Here is an 8201-nt window from a genome sequence, read left to right on the forward strand (position 1 = left end):
ATTCAATTGAATGTGCATAAGACATTCACTGCATAAATGGCAATGATATAACTGGCCATCCACCTGGAAAAAAACAAACTAGAGCTTCATCATACTCTAGTCAGTAGGCAAATGCCAGCAGGACAGATCACTTAATCATGTGTACAGTATTTGCTAAATCCCGAAGAATATTAAAATAAATTTTAGAAGTATATATGTGTATAACACTGTGGTGGGTGTCCTCTTATTACACATGAGAGGAAACACAGACGCTATAGCAGAAAAATCAGATATTTTTTATTGGATTATATTTCCTAAGTTTATGTTAAAATATATTGCAAAAAACAAAAAAAGAGTTGGACAAAGGATATGAAAATTCACAGAAAAGGAAACAAATGGCAGTTAACCAAAAAGATGCCAACTTTTGGTAACTGGAAATGCCTCAGAGCAATTAGATATAATTTTCCCTCAAAATTTTAAAAACGTTTAAAATGCAACAATATCCACTGCAGGAAAAGCATTTGGGAAAATGAGTTAATTTATATATTGTTGGTAGAAGCTTGAATTGTTACATTTTGAGCTACTTAGTTATAAGTATAACATATTAAAAATGCACACAATTGCTCCTAATATAATTTCACATATATAAAGCAGAAAAAGAAGGAAGGACAAATAGACAGATAACCTTTCCAGTGTGAGTAGTTTACCTTCCTCTCTAATTAATCAGACAAAATAATCTGTGAGGAGACAGATATATATATATATATATATATATATATATATATATATATATATATTTTTTTTTTTTTTTTTTTTTTTTTTTTTTGAGACGGAGTTTCGCTCTTGTTACCCAGGCTGGAGTGCACTGGCGTGATCTCAGCTCACGGCAACCTCCGCCTCCTGGCTTCAGGCAATTCTCCTGCCTCAGCCTCCTGAGTAGCTGGGATTACAGGCACGCGCCACCATGCCCAGCTAATTTTTTGTATTTTTAGTAGAGACGGGGTTTCACCATGTTGACCAGGATGGTCTCGATCTCTTGACCTCGTGATCCACCCGCCTCGGCCTCCCAAAGTGCTGGGATTACAGGCTTGAGCCACTGCGCCCGGCTATTTTTTGAATATATACTTAATTAATATCTATAACAATACAATTAGAGAACACTGTATACCATTTTTATGAATAGATGTGACATTCATGAAAACTGACCACGAACTAGGTCATAAAGCAATTTTTTCAATTTGAGCATTAACCAGACATATTTAAAACAAAAAAGAGGTCGCATGATGGCTCATGCCTGTGTAATCCCAGAACTTGGGGAGGCCAAGGCAGGCAGATTACAAGGTCAGGAGTTCGAGACTAGCCTGACCAACATAGTGAAACCCCGTCTCTACTAAAAATAAAAAATTAGCTGTGCATGATGGTATGCGCCTGTAATCCCAGCTACTTAGGAGGCTGAGGCAGGAGAAACGCTTGGACCTGAGAGATAGAGGTTGCAGTAAGCCGAGATCGCACCACTGCACTCCAGCCTGGGCAACAGAGCGAGACTCCGTCTCAAAATTAATTAATTAATTAATTTTTAAAAAGGAACTTCTAAATAATTCATGGATCAAAGAAAAAAAAAACACTTAGACTTGAACAATTTTTAATACAAAGATTTACCAAAACTTGTGATCTTTTATATTAAAGAAGACTGAAAATTAATAAGCTGAACTTTCAACTCAGATTAGAAATCAAGCTGATTACAGTCTTCACCGATCACCATAGCTGACCCTACAGGCTCTGTCACTGACCACAGACTCCCATTACTGACTACCAAACCCCAATCACTCATCCCAAAGAGCCCCATTAATGACCCGAGAAATCCGTCACAGACAACCAACAACAGACGCCACACAAACCCATCGCCGAACCCCAAAACCACCATCACTAACTCGACAGGCAACCTCGACACCTCCTATTACTGGCTCCACAGAAACCCCAGTCGTGACCAACCAAAATCACCTCAAAGACTTCTCCGTATTGGAACATGAAAATTCTGACACCAGCGGCGAAAAAGCCTTAGAGGACCACTTCCACTTCCGGTCCGACTTCTAGCCCCTCCCCTTTGTAGGCTGTTGATATTGCGCATGCTCTGAATTAACTTGGACTCCAGTTTCGCCAGTCTACGAGGCGCAGGCACAGCGCACGCTTTCCGTAATCTGGCGCTGTCGGGCAGAGAATATGGCAGCGCCTTTGCGGTGTTTATTCGTGTGGGCCGCCATCTTGGGAGCGTAGCGGTTCCAGAGAGCGGAGGAATTGGCCGCGGGCAGGATTCCTAGAGGCAGGTAAGGATGCTGGAATACGACCCTTGTCTGACTAGGCTTCTATTCTGGAGGAGAAAGTTACTGGAGATGGAGTCTGGCGCTGTATGTTACATTTAGAAAACCTAAGTTGCCCTTCTGAATACAGGACACTGAGGATAATAATTACCTGCTGGGAGAAACCACCAAGGAAGAGAAGAGCCAGAGAAAAAACTCCAAGTTAAGGGGATCCTGGGAGAAACCACAGGCAGGTGATAGGAGGAATCAGGATTAGTACAGTCCACTTTTTAGAGACGCCAGTCAAGGAAAAGTTGGACAGGTCACTATGGGAGTCATCTCTTGAGTGAAACCACCCTGAAAATCTGAGAGACATCTGAAGGAGTAGTAGGCTGCAGGTACGGAGGTAAACCACCTTAGGAAATAGGGTAGAAGTCCGATGGTTTTAATACAGCCTTCTTCTAGAAGATACCACCAGAGTTGGGAGGAGAGGTCCAGGCGTCCCCTTCTGAAGGGCTGCGTGGAGTGGGAAGGTGAATAGAGATTTGAATCCCCATTAATATCCATTACCCTTCATACTGACTACCTCAAGTGCAACTATAGTAGGCAATAGTAATAACACTAATAGTCTTTAGTATGGTCAACGTGTGACTACACCTAAAAGAAAAAATCTATTTTCATTTACCTTGAAGTTAAAATATAATTAATAGCAATCGCCTTACTATATCAATGAATCTTTAAGTGCAGTCTCTGACCCTTAGCCTCTCTGTGGAAATTCTGAAGCCACGTAACACCTCCTTATTCCCCTTTTTGAGGGGTATAGGTGAGGAGTTGTGAAGATACAATTCCTTTCACTTGGTGAACTCCTAAACATTACTCACAGCTCAGCTTCTGACAGGAAGTTCCACCTGAGAGTAGTGGTAGGTTTTTTTACCCAGTAAGTTCAGTTCCAGCAGGTGGGAAAATTGTTTTCAGGGAATTGAACCTACACTCTGATGTGGGCATGCTGGATGCCTTCAGGCCAGTTATGTCTCTCTCTGGGACTCAGCTTAAAAATATGTTTAGAGAATTAGACTGCTGATCTCAGGTTCTGTTTCTTCTCCTAAAGGATAGTCTAAGGAAACATCTGTGAAGTCCATTGTGAACACACATTTCTACCAGAGGCCTAAGAATCACTGTTAATTTTGTCAGTAATGCAATTAAAAAGAATATGACTTGGCCAGGTGCGGTGGGTCACACCTGTAATCCTAGCACTTTGGGAGGCTGAGGCTGGTGGATCACGAGGTCAGGAGTTCAAGACCAGCCTGGCCAACATGGTGAAACCCCGTCTCTACTAAAAACACAAAGAATTAGCCAGGCATGATGGCACATGCCTGTAGTCCCAGCTACTCAGGAGTCTGAGACAGGAGAATCCCTTGAACCCAGGAGGCAGAGATTGTGGTGAGCCAAGAACATGCCACTGCACTCCAGCCTGAGCAACAGAGCGAGACTCCATCTCAAAAAAAAAAAAAAAAAAAAACAACAACTCCACTGAGAAGGGGTATATGGTATTGCAAAATAAAATGTTGATAAATGTTGAAGCAGGTTGGTAAGTAGACAGAAGTCATTATAGTGGTCTCTTCCTAGTATTTGTGTGAAAATTTCTTTTTTTTTTTTATTAATAGATACAGCGTTATTAAGATTATCTATTTCTCTTTGAGTGAGTCTTTGCAATTTGTGTTTCCTAGAGTTGTACCTACCTAATCTATCAAATTTGTGAGCATAGACTTTTGCGTGAAAATTTCATAGTAAAATTTTAATTTAGGCCGGGCGCGGTGGCTCAAGCCTGTAATCCCAGCACTTTGGGAGGCCGAGGCAGGTGGATCACGAGGTCGAGAGATCGAGACCATCCTGGTCAACATGGTGAAACCCCGTCTCTACTAAAAATACAAAAAACTAGCTGGGTGTGGTGGCGCGTGCCTGTAATCCCAGCTACTCAGGAGGCTGAGGCAGGAGAATTGCCTGAGCCCAGGAGGCGGAGGTTGCGGTGAGCCGAGATTGCGCCATTGCACTCCAGCCTGGGTAACAAGAGTGAAACTCCGTCTCAAAAAAAAAAAAAAAAGAAAAAGAAAAAGAAAAAAGAAATTGAATTGGCAGCATATACAAAAACCAATCCTATGTGTATTAATGATTCAGATGTTAAAAACATAATTTTAATACTTTCAGTAAAAAATCAGTAAATGTTTTTTACAGTTTGTGGGAATAGAAAGATCTCTTAAACCGAACACCAAAAAAAAAAAAAAAAAAAACCCACTAAACATAAAAAGTTTGATAAAACAGACTATATTAAAATAATAATTTTTGTTCATCAAGTGATAATAAAGAGAATAAAAAGACAAGGCATAAACTGATGCAGATACACATAGAACACAGGCTACCCGGGATTGGTAGCAGGAATATACTTTTTAAAAAACCCTCCAAATCAATAAAGAAAGCATAACAAACCCAATGCAAATATGGTAGGAGGCATGCACAGGTATTTTACAGAAGAAGAAATGCACATAGCAAGTAGATATATGAAAAGATTTTCAGCATCCTTAGGATCAGGGAAATGTAAGTCAAGATAACAATATAATTTTACATAGGTTTGGCAAAATTAAAAAGTTTGACAGGTTGGGCGCAGTGGCTAACACCTGTAATATCAGCACTTTGGGATGCCGAGGCGAGTGGATCATGAGGTCTGGAGTTCAAAACCAGCCTTGCCAAGATGGTGAATCCTCATCTCTACTAAAAATACAAAAATTAGCTGGGCATAGTGGTGGGTGCTTAAAATCTCAGTTACTTGGGAGGGTGAGGCAGAGAATTGTTTGAACCCAGGAGGCAGAGGTTGCAGTGAGCCGAGATTGCACCACTGCACTCCAGCCTGGACCACAGAGTGAGACTCTGTCTCAAAAAAAAAAAAAAAAAGAAAAGAAAGACAGCGAGCCGGGCGCGGTGGCTCAAGCCTGTAATCCCAGCACTTTGGGAGGCCGAGGTGGGTAGATCACGAGGTCGAGAGATCGAGACCATGCTGGTCAGCATAGTGAAACTCCATCTCTACTAAAATTACAAAAAATTAGCTGGGCGTGGTGGCGCGTGCCTGTAATCCCAGCTACTCAGGAGGCTGAGGCAGGAGAATTGCCTGAACCCAGGAGGCGGAGGTTACGGTGAGCCGAGATGGCGCCATTGCACTCCAGCCTGGGTAACAAGAGCGAAACTCCGTCTCAAAAAAAAAAAAAAAGACAGCGAGATCCTATCAAAGCAACGTGAATTCAGCTAAAACTGAAGCAAGAACTAACATCAAATTTATGATGAAGCTTGTGTGGGAGAATGGTGAAATCACTGTTGCCTTACAAAAAGTTTATGAGTACAGTGCCCCAAAGAAGTAAGCAGTTTACAGATGAATAACTCATTTTAAGAAAGGATGAGATGATGTCGAAGATGAAGCCTGCAGCTGCAGGCCATCCACATCATTTTGTGAGAAAAAATTTTAGCTTGTTCACGCTTTAGCTAAATAGGACTAACGATTAACAGCAGAAACAATAACCAACACCATAGACATCTCAACTGGTTCATCTTACACAGTTCTTATTCAAATATTGGAGCTGAACAAACTTTCCACTTCATGAGTGCTAAAACCATTGCACCCAGATCAGCCACAGACAAAAGCAGAGCTTCCCATGGAAATTTTAAACAAGTGGATCAAGATCACTTAGTATTTCTTCAAAGAATTGTAAGAAGAGAAGAAACAGGGCTTCAACAGTATGATTCTGAAGACCAAGCATCATCAGCGGCGGAAATGATCCAGTCAAAGCAAAAGCAGATTGGTCGAGAGCAAAGGCTGCGGCAACAGTTTTTTTGGATGCTCGAGGCATTTTGCTTGTTGACTTTCTGGAGGGCTAAAGGAAAAAAAAAACATCTGCTTATTATGAGGCTGTTTTGAGAAAATTAGCCAAGGCTTTTGAGGAAAAATGCCTGAGAAAGCTTCACAAGAGAGTGCTTTTCCACCATGGTGATGCTTCTGCTCATTCCTCTCACTAAGCAAGGGCACTTTTGGGAGAGTTTTGGTAAGAAATTATTAGGCATCCATGTTACAGTCCTAGGCTTGGGCCCTTGCAGAACAGCTGCTGAGCCAGGGCCTGGAGTGTGGGGACATGTACAGAGTGACTGTGGCTCCAGAGTCTGGGACTTGGACTAGCTAGCAGCAGCTGTGGGTTCAGTTTGAGGTGTGGGTACTCATAGGACAGATACAGAGCTAAAGCATACAGAGCAGTGGTGACTCTGGAGTCTGTGGTACATGGAGAAGTTGAAGGCAATGGACCACTCCCAGGGAAACTCAATAATGGCTCCTTCTCGGGATGGGGCACAAAATGTCTCTCTCTCCAGCTGGCCCATGGTGGCAATGGCTGTTGACTACCTCAGTGGCAAAAGATACTGTGATCCTCTATAGAGCAGGCCACTGAGATCTGTGCTAAGGAACACTAAGAAGATCTCCATTGTGGAAGTTGTGGGGAGTCTGTGGCTGTTGCAGGGGCTGTTGAAATCTCTAGCTGCAAAGGCTAGATGTCTTCAGCAGAGCCGGCCACTGGGGACCACCATGGTACCCATAGTGGAGCTTCCACTAATAAATCCCATCCTTCTTCCTTGTCTGTAGTCATCACCTGACATCTCAGGTGTGCCAGTCTCCCCAGAAATCCCTGCTATGTGGTTATTATTGTTTTTGCTCTACTGTGTTACTGCAGGTTATTAACTGGACTCTTGATCTCTCCCAGGCATACTTTTGTCTGTGGATAGCTATCTAATTGTTGTTTTTCATGGGAGACAAAGGCTGATAGCTCCTACTCCACCATCTTATGGATGTCACTTCTTTTATTTTCCATTTTTAAGTGGCCATCCTAGTGGCTATAACATGATATTTCATTGTGGTTTTGATTTGCATTTCTCCAGTGACTAATGATGTTGAGCATCTTTTCATGGACTTATTAAACATCTGTATATCTTCCTTGGAGAAGTATCTTTTCAAATTCTTTGTTCATTTTGAAATTAGTTCTTTTTATTGCTATGTTCTGTTCTTTATATATTCTAGATACCAGTCACCTATCAAAGCGATGATGTTCAAATATTTGTCCCATTCTGCGGATTGTCTTTTTCTATTTCTTGGCAGTGTCCCTGACACCCAAATGTTTTTAGTTTTGAAAAACACTAATTTGGCCGGGAGCAGTGGCTCACACCAGTAATCCCAGCACTTTGGGAGGCCAAGGCGGACGGATCACGAGGTCAGGAGATCAAGACCATCCTGGACAACATGGTGAAACCCCGTCTCTACTAAAAATACAAAAATTAGCTGGGCGTGGTGGTGCGTGCCTGTAGGGTCAGCTACTTGGGAGTCTGAGGCAGGAGAATCACTTGAACCCAGGAAGCAGAGGTTGCAGTGAGCCAAGACTGTGCCACTGCTCTCCAGCCTGGCAACAGAGCAAGGTACCATCTCAAAGAAAAAAGAAAAATATATCATGGCAATTAGAACATAATTTATTCTTCAAGTGTAGGGGTCTGTGACTTAACCCTTGTCTGGCATGGCCTTTGGTCCTGTATCTTATTGCCACAAAGATTCTGTTCTGTCACTCTTGTAATCTCTGTTTTAACATAAATGTTGATCAGTTGTGTCTAAACCACAAAAGAGATTGGGTATAATGAAGCATGTCTGACCTTCCATCTTGCCTTGGCTGAGAACTAAGTTTTTACATTTTTTTCTGGGGTCCTCTCAGTCAAGGGAGGTCCTCTCAGTCAAGTCCATTAAGTCAGTTGGGGGCGTTAACCTCTAAACTGCCTCTGACCCTGAACTTCGACCCTCCCTGCCTCAGAATGACCATCTAATTCACATGTGCATATTCTCCAGGGCATCAGTAC

The 8201-nt window shown here is 42.2% G+C and overlaps 1 protein-coding gene across 1 annotated transcript in view; it reads left to right on the top strand.

Moving 5' to 3' along the window:
• The first annotated feature begins 2176 nt into the window (after window positions 1-2176).
• The window catches only part of ZNF383 (zinc finger protein 383), a 64500-nt gene continuing 58475 nt past the window's right edge, over window positions 2177-8201 (top strand). The window contains exon 1 of the mRNA XM_074386429.1: window positions 2177-2303. The gene's annotated coding sequence lies outside the window, so the exon portion shown is untranslated. The remainder of the gene's footprint in view (window positions 2304-8201) is intronic.

This window comes from Saimiri boliviensis, chromosome 14, assembly GCF_048565385.1.
Source record: "Saimiri boliviensis isolate mSaiBol1 chromosome 14, mSaiBol1.pri, whole genome shotgun sequence".
In the NCBI taxonomy this organism is placed as follows: domain Eukaryota; kingdom Metazoa; phylum Chordata; class Mammalia; order Primates; family Cebidae; genus Saimiri; species Saimiri boliviensis.